The sequence below is a fragment of the Symsagittifera roscoffensis genome, chromosome 3 (genome assembly GCF_963678635.1).
Source record: "Symsagittifera roscoffensis chromosome 3, txSymRosc1.1, whole genome shotgun sequence".
In the NCBI taxonomy this organism is placed as follows: Eukaryota; Metazoa; Xenacoelomorpha; order Acoela; family Convolutidae; genus Symsagittifera; species Symsagittifera roscoffensis.
In genome coordinates, this window is record NC_087064.1 from 1802268 (window position 1) to 1819517 (window position 17250).

At 39.5% G+C, this 17250-nt stretch overlaps 1 protein-coding gene across 1 annotated transcript in view; it reads left to right on the top strand.

Annotated features, from left to right (window-relative positions):
* The window catches only part of LOC134841881 (MYND-type zinc finger-containing chromatin reader ZMYND8-like), a 276942-nt gene that overhangs the window by 22181 nt on the left and 237511 nt on the right, over positions 1–17250 (top strand). The gene's annotated exons all lie outside the window — the stretch shown is intronic.

Consider the following 17250-nt stretch of genomic DNA (forward strand, 5'->3'; position numbering starts at 1 on the left):
TTGACCCTTTCCTTTTTCTAGCTACTCATGCTCTGAAATATTAAGTAATAACGGTGTTAATTAAGATCTATGACATTATAGCAGCTATACAGTCAGTTTACACAGTCCCTTCACATAGACAGTCTCTGGGGGACCAAGCCTCCGCTCCCGTAATATTCTTGAGATAACACTCTTATCTCTTATTTTTCGTGTCCCGGGAGGGTCCCGTGGTATATTTCTTCCCCCACTGAAGCCTCCTTCTCCACCAATATCTGTTGACAAGTGTCTTATCGTGCGTTGTTGCCACGATAAGAGGCTTCGTATTTTCCGTCTCTGGTACGACTGTTCTTCACAATATATGGCGTCGTTGTGTTTTCTCTTCTTTTTTAGTCAAAATGGCCGACTTTTCCTATTTCTCAGAAATGTTCACTCTTCAATCGAAATTTTGAAAAATAAAATTTTAGAACATTCTGACCCTCCTTCGCAACACTTTTTCGTTCATAAGGCCTTTAGCCGTCCTTTTTTACGTCGCCGGAAGGTTGTGCTGTGTCATCTGGCAGAATGGCACAACTCCTCGTTTTGGGATCTCCAATCGGCGAACTTTGCCGAAAAAAATTGGTCGACAAAAAATTTTAGGAGCTTGAAAAAATCTCGGATGTCATTGACAATTAGACGCCCATTATTTTTTACCTCCTGAAAAATTGCTTTAGCATGCCAAAACTCCTATATTTTTTTGCGTACGAGCCCTTCTTTTTGCAAAATTGATTTTTGGAATGCTACGACAAATTACTAAGAAATTCGTTATGCAAGGTCACTAATGTGAAAATGGACGAAACCTATTTTTTACAAGCAGTTCTCCCGGCAGCCAAAGGTGGCCTGGGCGTTTCTTCCGTTCGTCTACTCGCTTTACCCGCTTTCTTAGCCTCAGCAGTAGGAGCAAAAGATGCCTCGATCGAAATCTTTGGTTTGGATTCTGTGGATGGAAACTATGATGATGGGCTTAAACGGTGGTTTGAACTTGGAAAAATTGAAATGGCTCCGGAAAATGAAATCCAAAAAAAATCGGACGGAGCCAATTTTTGACAGCGAAATTGCAGACTTGATTTTACGACTCGAACCAACGGACGTAAAAACATTCAACGCGTTCCAAGATAGATTTGGCTCCCAATGGTTGAACGTCATTCCGTGCAAAAATATAAGATTGAAACTCTGTCAAACCAACAACACAGAATTGCAATAGGACTGCGATTAGGCTCTAAAATATGCGAACGGCATAAATCGCGTTTGCGGAAAAGACGTTACCGAGGATGGTTGGCATGGTCTTTCTTGCCTAACAAGTGCAGGGAGATGCTGTAGGCATTCAAGCCTGAATGCCCTTATAAAGCAGAGTTTTCATTCTACTTGACGCTCGTTCCATGGGCTGTTGGTAAGCAGCTCTTGTGGGATGTAACGGTAGTAGACTCCTTAGCTCCTTGTAGGATTAATGCAGGGTCTGTTTGTAACCCTGGTACGGCTGCCGCTGAAGCGGAAGAGCGAAAAAATGACAAGTATAAAGATCTTGTAGATGATGGATATCAATTTCAACCGCTAGCTTTTGAGATTCAGGGCGCTGCCGCACCAGCACAGAATTTTTTTAAGCAAGCTTTGTAAGAACCTAAGCATATGCTCCGAAGAACCCAGAGCAGGCAGTTTCTTAAAACAGAGAATCTCCCTGGCAATACAGATTGCGAACGCCGCTTGCGTACTCGGAACCATAAATGACTAAATAAATTTCGACGAAATTTTTTTTGTAACATTATGTTTTATTTTCTCGTGACGAGTTGCGTGTTCTTAGTGAAGCAATGTAACCCGTATCGATTTGACTCCTGACTGTAACCTTTGTTACAATGATACTTGTGACCTTCTGATTATCTTCAAAAAATAATAGGCTAAAAGACGATCGTCAATATGTGCTGCTACGTCTTCAAATAATTTGTCAGCTCATCGACACAGGCTGGGCCATAGTTGTTGTTTTCGTGGCTGTTAATGGTGTTGTTCACCAAGTCCCACACAAGCACTTTTATTACTTTTTTCTTCCATATCTAAAAATTTCATAGGATTTTGACTGGAATATGCGATGAAGGGACTCCTGACTGCAACCTCTGTTTCTATGATTCTTTTGAATTTATGACCCCCGATCTTGATTGGCTTATGACTTGACTACTTTATGACAAGTCCACTTTTTGACCGCCCTCCAGTTTAGACTCTGGGTGGAGGTTTTAGCATGATTCTCTTACTAAAGGTGAAATGTTTTGCAACTGTTTCATGCGTGATATTTTCACGATGACTAAACATAGTAAAATTTTTGGAATTTCAGGATAAATGCGAGTAATGCAGAAGCGGCTTATTGAGTCAATAGCTGCCCAATTTAATTATATCAAATTGACATATCCCGCTAAATATGTAGCCAGCGTTGAATTGAACAGACCCGAGAAAAGCAATGCCCTCAGTCTGAAACTATGGAGGTAAAGGTAAAGAAGACATGACTATTTGATCTCATTTTATTTGCTTATTTTTTCGTTGATTGAACTTGACAAACAGTTAAAGAAATGCGATATTACTATGGGTGTGCAATGAATTAACTGAAAGGTGAAATTAATGATTGAACAGCCCCGCAATCGACCATACAATATGCCGCACCCCTCTCTCCCCTCAGACTAACCAAAGAACATGCCCTTGCGCATTTGAGCTTTTAAGTCAGTAGAATGCGTCCACTAGTTGTGGTAATAAATAACCAACCATTTACCTTCAGAGATAGTTATTTTTTGTATTGGTTACCTTATCACAAAAGCGAGATTGCAAGCAGAGTTTCAAAGCATTTGCAAATTTCAGTGGTCTCCAGGGTGTCCACTTGGTCACTATTTTAGTGACCAGTCACTATTGGTCACTATTTTTTCAATGGTCACTAAAAATAACTATTTACAGCAAAACTTTCTGTTTTCTATTATTTTTTAAAGGGTCCACCCTCTTTGCACTATTTTGAGGGGGGAGCCCGCGCCGAAAAAACGCAATTTTTTTTCAAAGTTTTTTCATTTTTTCGACTTTTTCAGTTTTTCAGCCTGTTTATTCAAAATTATAGAGCTTGAAAAATTAATTTGGTCGATCTAAAAAAAGGTCGACAAAAATTCGAAAATTGTCGTAGTCACTATTTTTCTCTCAAAGAAGTGGTCACCCTGGGGATCTCATTGTATCTGCTTTGTTGCTGTCTGATAAGTAAGAATTAGGAAGGCGAGGCGAAGCTGTGATGTTTTTTGTTAGACTCTTGATTAGGAGTTTCGCAATCTGTTTTGAATTTGATTTCTGAAAGAATATACTTTTTTCGCGTGTTTCTTTTTTAATTAGAGCTCTGATTAAACAGACTATGGATCAGTGTTTACTGCATGAAACGTTTTCGATTGAAACTGATCAGCAGCATTTAATTCTGAAACATGAGCAACTTTAACAAAACATCAAAAATCAAATAAAAAGCAACGTGGAATGCGAAATAGCACCATTGTGGAAAATCTAACGTGATGCGGAAACCTCACATCAACTGAAGAAACAGTTATACTTTGATGGTCAGGTAGCGCTGGCGTTACTCCTACCGTATGTGGTTTCAGGCGATCGATGTGCAGCGCTTCTAATGTTAATAGCATGGAAAATTCTGATTTTTTGTCGATAATTGAATACTCAAATTCGTTGAGAGCACCACAAATCTTCAGATGGCTCTCCACAGGCGTCGTTGCAACCAAATGTTCAGCTGGGCGGGTTTTAAACATCATCAAGTAGAACAGAGTTAATGTAGAAATTCAACTTTTCGATTTCGGAGCACTCGAGGCGATTTCGTTTCTTGGAGTGCAGAAAGTCCATTATGCTCCAAGTTCTTTCACTGGCTGCGTTTGAAGGCGGAATACTGAAAACACGAAAAGCATTTTTTCCTAGTTTAGGAATACGCAGTAACCAAAAAAAACTCGCTTTTTCTCTCATCGTTCATAGTAACAAACTCTGATAAATAGGAGTTGAGTTTGCTATTAAAGATTTCAAACTCCATATCGGGGTAAAAAACAGTGTCATATTTTCTTAAGTGGCGTATGGTGTCGCCTCTATCTGTTCCTTCCATTCGGTTCTGAAGAGTGTTTTTCGGTCTAAGAATGTACGCGAAACCCATCGACTCGGTATGCAGAAAGTTGCGCCGCTTTTCAACCAACTTGACGTATATTGCACGATCAGTTGGGTCAGTCAACTTTTCGTAGTGGTCCATTATTTTTCGGTCCATGATTTTTGAAATTGATTTCTTAAAGAATATATTTTTTTTTCGCGGTTTTCGTTTTTAATTAGAGCTCTGAAGAAACAGAATATGAATCAATGTTTACTGCATGATATCTTTTCGGTTAAAATTGATCATCAGCATTTAACTCTGAAACATGAGCAAATGTAACAAAACATCAAAAATCAAACAAAAAGCAACGTGGAATTGTGGAACATCTAACGTGACGAGGAAACCTCACAACAACTGAAGAAACAGTTATACCCTGATGGTCAGGTAGCGCTGGCGCTACTCCTCCCGGGTGTTGAGATGTGGTTTCAGGCGGTTGATGTGCAGCGCTTCGAATGTTAATAGCATGGAAGATTCTGAATTTTTGTCGATAATTGATTACTCAAATTAGTTAAGACCACCACAATTGTTCAGATGGCTCACCACAGGCGTCGTTGCAACGAAATGTTTAGCTGAGCGGGTTTTGAAGTGTCAAATATGTGGCCGACATTGCAGGCAGAACAACCTGTTCATACGATAACGAAACCATATAACGCATGTAGGTATATATTCATAACCTTTGATAAGAATCCAGGAGTAAGACTAGAGTTGGCATTAAATTAGTACCATCTAAAAGCGGTACATTATGTACCGGTACGTACTAGTACATGTACTGATACCTTAGAAAATGGATATTTTCATGAAGGAAATTTCATTCGGAATATATATTGAGACAATTCATTTCATTAACATCATCAAGTAGAACAGAGTTAATGTAAATACAAGTCAACTTTTCGATTCTGTAGCACTCAAGGCGATTTCGTATCGTGGAGTGTAGAAAGTCTAGTATGTTTCAAGTTTTTTCACTGGCTGCGTTTGAAGGCGGAATACTGAAAACACGAATAGCATTTTTTCCTAGTTTAGGACTACGCAAAAACCCCGAACAACTCGCTTTTTCTTTCATCTTTCATAGTAACAAACTCTGATAAATAGGAGTTGAGTTTGCTATTAAAGATTTCAGACTTCTCCACATCGGGGTAAAAACACTGTCATATTTTCGTAAGTGGCGTATGGTGTCGCCTCTATCTGTTCCTACCATTCGGTTCTGAAGAGTGTTTTTCGGTCTAAGAATGTACGCGAAACCCATCGACTCGGTATGCAGAAAGTTCTGCCGCGCCGCTTTTCAACCAACTTGACGTATATTGCACGATCAGTTGGGTCAGTCAACTTTTAGTAGTGGTCCATTGTTTTTCGGTCCATGATTTTTGAAATTGATTTCTTAAAGAATATATTTTTTTTCGCGTTTTTCGTTTTTAATTAGAGCTCTGAATAAACAATATGAATCAATGTTTACTGCATGAAATATTTTCGGTTAAAATTGATCAGCAGCATTTAACTCTGAAACATGAGCAAATGTAACAAAACATCAAAAATCAAACAAAAAGCAACGTGGAATGCGAAGTAGCACCATTTTGGAAAATCTAACGTGACGAGGAAACCTCACAACAACTGAAAAAACAGTTATACCCTGATGGTCAGGTAGCGCTGGCGCTACTCTTCCCGGGTGTTGAGATGTGGTTTCAGGCGGTCGATGTGCAGCGCTTCGAATGTTAATAGCATGGAAGATTCTGAATTTTTGTCGATAATTGATTACTCAAATTCGTTGAGACCACCACAATTGTTCAGATGACTCACCACAGGCGTCGTTGCAACGAAATGTTCAGCTGAGCGGGTTTTGAAGTGTCAAATATGTGGCCGACATCGCAGGCAGAACAACCTGTTCATACGATAACGAAACCATATAACGCATGTAGGTATATTAATAACCTTTGATAAGAATCCAGGAGTAAGACTAGAGTTGGCATTGAACTAGTACCACCTAAAAGCGATACATTATGTACCGGTACGTACTAGTACATGTACTGATACCTTAGAAAATGGATATTTTCATGAAGGAAATTTCATTCGGAATATATATTGAGACAATTCATTTCATTAACATCATCAAGTAGAACAGAGTTAATGTAAATACAAGTCAACTTTTCGATTCTGTAGCTTTCAAGGCGATTTCGTTTCGTGGAGTGTAGAAAGTCCAGTATGTTTCAAGTTTTTTCACTGGCTGCGTTTGAAGGCGGAATACTGAAAACACGAATAGCATTTTTTCCTAGTTTAGGACTACGCAAAAACCCCGAACAACTCGCTTTTTCTTTCATCTTTCATAGTAACAAACTCTGATAAATAGGAGTTGAGTTTGCTATTAAAGATTTCAAACTCCTCCACATCGGGGTAAAAAAACACTGTCATATTTTCGTAAGTGGCGTATGGTGTCGCCTCTATCTGTTCCTACCATTCGGTTCTGAAGAGTGTTTTCGGTCTAAGAATGTACGCGAAACCCATCGACTCGGTATGCAGAAAGTTGCGCCGCTTTTCAACCAACTTGACGTATTTTGTACGATCAGTTGGGTCAGTCAACTTTTCGTAGTGGTCCATTATTTTTCGGTCCATGATTTTGGAAATTGATTTCTTAAAGAATATATTTTTTTTCGCGGTTTTCGTTTTTAATTAGAGCTCTGAATAAACAGAATATGAATCAATGTTTACTGCATGAATTGTTTTCGGTTAAAATTGATCATCAGCATTTAACTCTGAAACATGAGCAAATGTAACAAAACATCAAAAATCAAACAAAAAGCAACGTGGAATGCGAAATAGCACCATTGTGGAAAATCTAACGTGACGAGGAAACCTAACAACTGAAGAAACAGTTATACCCTGATGGTCAGGTAGCGCTGGCGCTAATCCTCCCGGGAGTTGAGATGTGATTTCAGGCGGTCGATGCGCAGCGCTTCGAATGTTAATAGCATGGAAGATTCTGAATTTTTGTCGATAATTGATTTGATTACTCAAATTCGTTGACCACAATTGTTCAGATGGCTCACCACAGGCGTCGTTGCAACGAAATGTTCAGCTGAGCGGGTTTTGAAGTGTCAATTATGTGGCCGACATCGCAGGCAGAACAACCTGTTCATACGATAACGAAACCATATAACGCATGTAGGTATATTATTAACCTTTGATAAGAATCCATGAGTAAGACTAGAGTTGGCAATGAACTAGTACCACCTGAAAGCGGTACATTATGTACCGGTACGTACTAGTACATGTACTGATACCTTAGAAAATGGATATTTTCATGAAGGAAATTTCATTCGGAATATATATTGAGACAATTCATTTCATTAACATCATCAAGTAGAACAGAGTTAATGTAAATACAAGTCAACTTTTCGATTCTGTAGCACTCAAGGCGATTTCGTTTCGTGGAGTGTAGAAAGTCCAGTATGTTTCAAGTTTATTCACTGGCTGCGTTTGAAGGCGGAATACTGAAAACACGAATAGCATTTTTTCCTAGTTTAGGACTACGCAAAAACCCCGAACAACTCGCTTTTTCTTTCATCTTTCATAGTAACAAACTCTGATAAATAGGAGTTGAGTTTGCTATTAAAGATTTCAAACTCCTCCACATCGGGGTAAAAAACACTGTCATATTTTCGTAAGTGGCGTATGGTGTCGCCTCTATCTGTTCCTACCATTCGGTTCTGAAGAGTGTTTTCGGTCTAAGAATGTACGCGAAACCCATCGACTCGGTATGCAGAAAGTTGCGCCGCTTTTCAACCAACTTGACATATTTTGTACGATCAGTTGGGTCAGTCAACTTTTCGTAGTGGTCCATTTTTTTTCGGTCCATGATTTTGGAAATTGATTTCTTAAAGAATATATTTTTTTTCGGGGTTTTCGTTTTTAATTAGAGCTCTGAATAAACAGAATATGAATCAATGTTTACTGCATGAAACGTTTTTGGTTAAAATCGATCATCAGCATTTAACTCTGAAACATGAGCAATCGTAACAAAACATCAAAAATCAAACAAAAAGCAACGTGGAATGCGAAATAGCACCATTGTGGAAAATCTAACGTGACGAGGAAACCTCCTAACAACTGAAGAAACAGTTATACCCTGATGGTCAGGTAGCGCTGGCGCTAATCCTCCCGGGAGTTGAGATGTGATTTCAGGCGGTCGATGCGCAGCGCTTCGAATGTTAATAGCATGGAAGATTCTGAATTTTTGTCGATAATTGATTTGATTACTCAAATTCGTTGACGACAATTGTTCAGATGGCTCACCACAGGCGTCGTTGCAACGAAATGTTCAGCTGAGCGGGTTTTGAAGTGTCAAATATGTGGCCGACATCGCAGGCAGAACAACCTGTTGATACGATAACGAAACCATATAACGCATGCAGGTATATTAATACCCTTAGATAAGAATCCAGGAGTAAGACTAGAGTTGGCATTGAACTAGTACCACCTAAAAGCGGTACATTATGTACCGGTACGTACTAGTACATGTACTGATACCTTAGAAAATGGATATTTTCATGAAGGAAATTTCATTCGGAATATAAATTGAGACATTTCATTTCATTAACATCATCAAGTAGAACAGAGTTAATGTAAATAAAAGTCAACTTTTGATTCTGTAGCACTCAAGGCGATTTCGTTTCTTGGAGTGTAGAAAGTCCAGTATGTTCCAAGTTTTTTCACTGGCTGCGTTTGAAGGCGGAATACTGAAATTACGAAAAACATTTTTTCCTAGTTTAGGAATACGCAGTAACCAAAAAAATACTCGCTTTTTTTCTCATCGTTCATAGTAACAAACTCTGATAAATAGGAGTTGAGTTTGCTATTAAAGGTTTCAAACTCCTCCACATCGGGGTTAAAAACACTGCCGTATTTTCTTAAGTGGCGTACTGTTCCTACCATTCGGTTCTGAAGAATGTTTTTCGGTCTAAGAATGTACGCGAAACCCATCGACTCGGTATGCAGAAAGTTGCGCCGCTTTTCAACCAACTTGACGTATTTTGTACGATCAGTTGGGTCAGTCAACTTTTCGTAGTGGTCCATTATTTTTCGGTCCATGATTTTGGAAATTGATTTCTTAAAGAATATATTTTTTTTCGGGGTTTTCGTTTTTAATTAGAGCTCTGAATAAACAGAATATGAATCAATGTTTACTGCATGAAACGTTTTCGGTTAAAATCGATCATCAGCATTTAACTCTGAAACATGAGCAATCGTAACAAAACATCAAAAATCAAACAAAAAGCAACGTGGAATGCGAAATAGCACCATTGTGGAAAATCTAACGTGACGAGGAAACCTCCTAACAACTGAAGAAACAGTTATACCCTGATGGTCAGGTAGCGCTGGCGCTAATCCTCCCGGGAGTTGAGATGTGATTTCAGGTGGTCGATGCGCAGCGCTTCGAATGTTAATAGCATGGAAGATTCTGAATTTTTGTCGATAATTGATTTGATTACTCAAATTCGTTGACGACAATTGTTCAGATGGCTCACCACAGGCGTCGTTGCAACGAAATGTTCAGCTGAGCGGGTTTTGAAGTGTCAAATATGTGGCCGACATCGCAGGCAGAACAACCTGTTGATACGATAACGAAACCATATAACGCATGCAGGTATATTAATACCCTTAGATAAGAATCCAGGAGTAAGACTAGAGTTGGCATTGAACTAGTACCACCTAAAAGCGGTACATTATGTACCGGTACGTACTAGTACATGTACTGATACCTTAGAAAATGGATATTTTCATGAAGGAAATTTCATTCGGAATATAAATTGAGACATTTCATTTCATTAACATCATCAAGTAGAACAGAGTTAATGTAAATAAAAGTCAACTTTTGATTCTGTAGCACTCAAGGCGATTTCGTTTCTTGGAGTGTAGAAAGTCCAGTATGTTCCAAGTTTTTTCACTGGCTGCGTTTGAAGGCGGAATACTGAAATTACGAAAAACATTTCTTCCTAGTTTAGGAATACGCAGTAACCAAAAAAATACTCGCTTTTTCTCTCATCGTTCATAGTAACAAACTCTGATAAATAGGAGTTGAGTTTGCTATTAAAGGTTTCAAACTCCTCCACATCGGGGTTAAAAACACTGCCGTATTTTCTTAAGTGGCGTACTGTTCCTACCATTCGGTTCTGAAGAATGTTTTTCGGTCTAAGAATGTACGCGAAACCCATCGACTCGGTATGCAGAAAGTTGCGCCGCTTTTCAACCAACTTGACGTATTTTGTACGATCAGTTGGGTCAGTCAACTTTTCGTAGTGGTCCATTATTTTTCGGTCCATGATTTTGGAAATTGATTTCTTAAAGAATATATTTTTTTCGCGTTTTTCGTTTTTAATTAGAGCTCTGAATAAACAGAATATGAATCAATGTTTACTGCCTGAAACGTTTTCGGTTAACTTTGATCATCAGCATTTAAATCTGAAACATGAGCAAATGTAACAAAACATCAAAAATCAAACAAAAAGCAACCTGGAATGCGAAATAGCACCATTGTGGAAAATCTAACGTGACGAGGAAACCTCACAACTACTAAAGAAACAGTTATACCCTGATGGTCAGGTAGCGCTGGCGCTACTCCTCCCGGGTGATGAGATGTGGTTTCAGGCGGTCGATGTGCAGCGCTTCGAATGTTAATAGCATGGAAGATTCTGAATTTGTCGATAATTGATTACTCAAATTCGTTGAGACCACCACAATTGTTCAGATGACTCTCCACAGGCGTCGTTGCAACGAAATGTTCAGCTGAGCGGGTTTTGAAGTGTCAAATATGTGGCCGACATCGCAGGCAGAACAACCTGTTGATACGATAACGAAACCATATAACGCATGCAGGTATATTAATACCCTTAGATAAGAATCCAGGAGTAAGACTAGAGTTGGCATTGAACTAGTACCACCTAAAAGCGGTACATTATGTACCGGTACGTACTAGTACATGTACTGATACCTTAGAAAATGGATATTTTCATGAAGGAAATTTCATTCGGAATATATATTGAGACAATTCATTTCATTAACATCATCAAGTAGAACAGAGTTAATGTAAATACAAGTCAACTTTTCGATTCTGTAGCACTCAAGGCGATTTCGTTTCGTGGAGTGTAGAAAGTCCAGTATGTTTCAAGTTTTTTCACTGGCTGCGTTTGAAGGCGGAATACTGAAAACACGAATAGCATTTTTTCCTAGTTTAGGACTACGCAAAAACCCCGAACAACTCGCTTTTTCTTTCATCTTTCATAGTAACAAACTCTGATAAATAGGAGTTGAGTTTGCTATTAAAGATTTCAAACTCCTCCACATCGGGGTAAAAAACACTGTCATATTTTCGTAAGTGGCGTATGGTGTCGCCTCTATCTGTTCCTACCATTCGGTTCTGAAGAGTGTTTTCGGTCTAAGAATGTACGCGAAACCCATCGACTCGGTATGCAGAAAATTGCGCCGCTTTTCAACCAACTTGACATATTTTGTACGATCAGTTGGGTCAGTCAACTTTTCGTAGTGGTCCATTATTTTTCGGTCCATGATTTTGGAAATTGATTTCTTAAAGAATATATTTTTTTTCGGGGTTTTCGTTTTTAATTAGAGCTCTGAATAAACAGAATATGAATCAATGTTTACTGCATGAAACGTTTTCGGTTAAAATTGATCATCAGCATTTAACTCTGAAACATGAGCAAATGTAACAAAACATCAAAATCAAACAAAAAGCAACGTGGAATGCGAAATAGCACCATTGAGGAAAATCTAATGTGACGGACGAGGAAACCTCGCAACAACTGAAGAAACAGTTATGCCCGGATGGTCAGGTAGCGCTGGCGCTACTCCTCCCGGGAGTTGAGATGTGGTTTCAGGCGGCCGATGTGCAGCGCTTCGAATGTTAATAGCATGGAAGGTTCTGAATTTTTGTCGATAATTGATTACGCAAGTTCGTTGAGACCACAGTTGTTCAGATGGCTCACCACAGGCGTCGTTGCAACAAAATGTTCAGCTGAGCGGGTTTCGAAGTGTCAAATATGTGGCCGACATCGCAGGCAGAACAACCTGTTCATACAATAACGAAACCATATAACGCATGTAGGTATATTAATAACCTTTGATAAGAATCCAGGAGTAAGACTAGAGTTGGCAATGAACTAATACCACCTAAAAGCGGTAATAAACTATTCTAATTCTAAGTGTCTATGTACAAGGTATGTACATAAGCTTAATTGTTAAAACGATAAAAGGAAGTAGTTGAATTAAGACGTTAAAAAGGACAACTGAACTTCCGTTCATATCGACCGATGGTCGTAACTAAACTGATATTAATTAAAATACCGAAGGTCATTATAACAAACTAAAAACAAATCACAACATTTCCCACCGGGAAAAAAATGAAACTGCAAACTAACTATATAACTCTATATACACCCTTTTTCCCCCTCAGAAAATGGAAGAAATTTTACTAACTGCGCCCAGAAGGGTCTTTCGAGGTCGGGTCAGATAATTTTGAGTTCGAAGAATTTTCGAGGAGTTGGGTCTTCGTGGTTGATGCTGCAAGTCTGCCCGTCGGGAGTGAGTTTCTTGAAGACCTTGACAACGTAGTTTCTGCGACTAGGATCTGTCTGGGAGGTGCCTCCGCTAATGGAGTCAAAAGATCCGAAGGAGAGTTGACCGAGAAATTAGACAATTCCGGTGCCTGAGAGAATACAGAAGTTATCGCCCCTAGGTCGTCTTTCTCTTGCACCACGTCTATAAATCGTCGATTACCGTAAAACTGTGGGCGGCCCACATTTCTACGTGGTCTGGAGTTTCTGGTCTTTGGAGTCACACTGGTCGTCTGTTCCGGAATACTGTCTATCATAATAGGATTATCCTGTGATCCTACACTAGTATTCGCGTCGTGTATGACTACAATCTCCCGTGAGTCGTTGTTTGCTGTCCCTTCTGAGCTCAATGGTGGGGTTTCGGCATGACCTGTAATACTTAAGACCTGATTAGTCTCGGTGTAGGAGTTTTGAGGTACGTTATTATTGGTCACATCGTCTAAGTAATCCTCGATTATCCCGTCCCACGAATCTAGATTTAAGGAAGATGAACCTGAAGAAAGTTTTGGAGAGTCTTGAGTGGCCGAGCTCAGAGTCGGTGCGCTGGTCCCTGAACTGATAATCTCCGTTCTCGGGGTGCCTTGTCTCGAGTGGCCAGCTGATATCGATCCAGCTTTCTTCGGTGGTGAGAGTTTCCTTTTCCCAGCTAAACTCGAATGAATATGAGTATTATGCCCAGTGGGTGTCCGATTCACTATTATCTTTGTGGGCCCCGGGAGTATTTTTCCTTTTATAGCCAGATCCGATTTACGTAAAACGTGACCATTGTCGAGGGTAACTGTGTGCTCTGAAGAGTCATTATATCCTTCTTAACTAGATTAAAATAAGGGTCCCCATTTTTTCTGTTAGACGCCTTTCTATATAAGTTACCTCCCGTTACTGCTTTTCTTTTTCCCAGTGGATCTAGCGTTCGGGTAGTGTCATCCGGGGTTGTGCGTAGGCTAAACGTCCTAGCTAATGTCAAGTTTTCTTCTGGGTCCGACGTGCTGTCCCTTTCCTCGTCCAGATAGCCATCTTCTGCCCCGTCGTGTAATTCCCAGTTAGTAGCCCGCTCTTTGGACAATATAGCCTTTCCTTTATCTAAATGGTCAGTATTGGACATAAGATTTTTCCACCTAATTTCGCTACTCTATTAAAATGCTTTTCAAACGGGGTACAGCCGATCGCCGTTTGCTTTGAGATTCTCAGATTCCAGATGATTTTCTCGATCGAATCGTTTAGAGATGGTTTGGGTATTTCGAATGACATTGCCAGTAATTTCGATTTAATTGTTTACACAAGTCTTTCAACTAGCCCGTTGGATCTGTGGTCTCCGACCGTACAGTAAATGATTTCTATATTAAATTTATCGCAGAAGTTTTTGAAATCATGTGAAAGAAAGCATGACCCATGGTCAACTCTAATTTTTCTTGGGAAACCGTGAAGATGACAGTAATCGTTTAGGAATGAAATTACGTTTCTTGTAGAGGTGTTATTGACAATCTTGGCCGAAGGAAACTTAGTGTAGCTGTCGATACAAAGAAGAATGTATTTGTTGTTACCCCAACTAGCGTCCAACAGTCCCGCAAAATCCAAATTAATTTCTTCGTTCGCGAATGTCAATGTCGGGAGTTTCGAAATATTATTGGTGCCTAGTATCACTTTGATGTTCTTACCCGCTTTTAAACATTGGGTACATGTTCTCCCGTGATGGTAGATTTCCCGGTAAATATGTGGCCACCACAAATATTCTGCGAGGGATTTCATCCCGAACTGTCCTGGGTGAGTCTCGTGTAACATAGAATTAAAAATTCCCCTGATGGTAGCTGGGACGACTAGTTTGTTGTCTAAAAAGAGTAGTTCATCCTTCACGTGTAAGTCTTTAGTGTAGTTCTTCATGTAAGTCCCGTGTATGCCCATCGGTCGATTCCTCTTTATCGTCTCTATCAGATCCCACAGCACCTTGTCTTCTCTAGTCATGATCTGAAGCAATTTCTTCGAACAGTGGTTCTCTGGGCGAATTGGGGAATTTGGCAAATTCAGATCGGCCTTATATCTTCTTAAGAGATCTGCGTGGTCGGGTGGAAGTCTGTCGTCTCTGAATTTGAGAGCAATATTATGTTCTTCGGGGATAATCAAAAGGGGTTCGTTCACTTTGTCCATTGGGAGTTCTTGTTTTTTCTTGTTAGGTGGTATGAGGTGTCTGTTTAGAAGTAAAAAATGTAAGAGGACTTTGTCCGAAAAAGTAATACTTTTAAAATTAAATTTTGAATTATCGACTGGTTGACAATTTGTAGTACAATTTTCTGTCCGAGAATGATTGTTGTGGCAAATTTTTATCGACTGGGCGATACAAGATATGATAGCAGCAATAATCTTGAGATTGAGTAAAGCTAACGAGCTATTCAGCTGATTCTGACCAATCACGTCGCTTGAATTTTCGTTTCCCGATGGGATTGTATTAACTCATGAATTAGTATTTACAGCGACCGTTGGTCTATCTACAGAATTTACAGTAAGTAATTTAGAATCTATTTTAGTCGATAAAATGTTCTGAATTCTGTCGATTGAAGCGACTACAAATTCGTCGTCATAATGTGAAATTGGAAGGGCTTTGCCCGAAGGAAGTCTAGATAAAAGGTCAGTAAAGCCCATGTCCTTTCCTGGTAAATGAGAAATTTTAAAATTGAAAGGTAAGAGTCTGTTTACCCAGCGGGTCAATCGACTGTGCATCGTTTTATTGCCATGATTTGCCGAAAGTGCTGATAGTAATGCTTTATGGTCAGTGACTATTTGGAATTCTGTTCCGTACAGGTAGTTTCTGAAATGTTCTGCAGCCCATACGACTCCCAGCAACTCTAGTTCGTTGGTAGAATCTTTCATTTCATGGTTGTTTAAAAATCTGGATGCAAATGCGATTGTTTTCCATTGGTCGTCCTGTAATTGTTCTAGGGTAGCCCCTAGTCCGCTATGTGAAGCGTCCGTTTTTAGTCTTGTCTTCTCTTTTATATCAAAGTGGCTGTTTTCTGCAATATTTACAATTTCCGTTTTTAACTTCTCAAACGCTATTGAATGGCTGGTATCCCATTTGTATAGCGATTTTTTGTTTAGAAGAGGTCGAAGAGGGGAGCTTAACGTGGATAAATTAGGGACGAATTTTACATATTGGTTTATTGAGCCGAAAAATGAGCGAAGTTCAGAAATATTCTTCGGGGTTGGCAAATTTTTTATTGCGTCGGCTCTACCGACCAACGGTCGTACTCCATTGCCTGAGATCTTGAAGCCAAGCCATTCGATGTGAGATTTAAAAAATGCGCATTTCCCCCATTTCACTGCCATGTTGTTCTTATCTAAGATTGATAAAATTTTGTGCACTATTGCTTTATGTTCTTCCAGCGATCCACGCGAGGCTACCAGGATGTCGTCTATGTAACAATTTGTAAACGGGATATTTTTCGACATTGAGTCCATGACCCGTTGGAATTCATTGGGCATGTCTCCTAATCCGTAAAATCCCGTTAGAAACCGATACGTTCCTGTCGTTTCGCCGCCTACTATGCTAAAATTGCACTGTTTACTGGTTTGATTGCAAAGTTGAAGTTGGCTATATGCGTTTTTCAGGTCTAAGTTACTAAACCACACTCGCCCGTTGGGTTTTTCTGAAATTTGGAGTGCCACGTTATCAATCAGCTCATGGATATTCGGCATTTGATACTTATTTTTAAAAATTTGACCATTTAAAAGCTTGTAATCCAGTGCCAGTTTTATTGAAGTATCCTTTTTCCGAGTGATTACAATTGGACTGATGAAGCAATCTTCGTCGCATTTCTGTAACTTTATTATGTGACCTTCTTTTTCCATTCTTTTTAATTCATCGTTCACTGCCGCGAGTAAATGGAGTGGTACTCTTCTCCCTTTGGACTGTATTGGTTTAAAAGGTGTGTGAAAATGGGTTACCTTCCGATCGTTAGGTATTTTCCCCACTCTAGTGAATAAGTTCTTAAACTCATTAAAAATGTTGTCTGATAAAGAAGGTAAGTTTTTGTACTCACTCTCAAGTGTGGGTTGATTGACCATACAGATTGGTTGTGGGCATTTCCTCTGCAAAATTTCTATGCCCAGTTTGGGTAAATTGTCGTTCCCCAATATGTTACGCTCGTGTCCGCCGGTTATGAAGAATGGGGTTTCTTCGCTGATCCACCCATTGGACTGTGTTCTGACAATTATTTTTCCCAAGATATTGATCGTATCGTTGGTGAATCCGCAGTATAGGTCTTTTATTCTTTTCTCCACTGGGTGTATCTTGAGGTTTGGGTATCTTAGTTTAATTTCATGTAGAACATTCTGTTTTAAAAAGCTTACAGGACTTGCTGAATCTACCGGTATGTTCATATTTACAATCATGTCCCAGCCAATGCCTAGGTTCAGGAGTTTCTTTGTTTCAAGACCATTATTGTCGTAAATAGTTCTGACACTCAACACCGAGAAGTCGTCATCGTC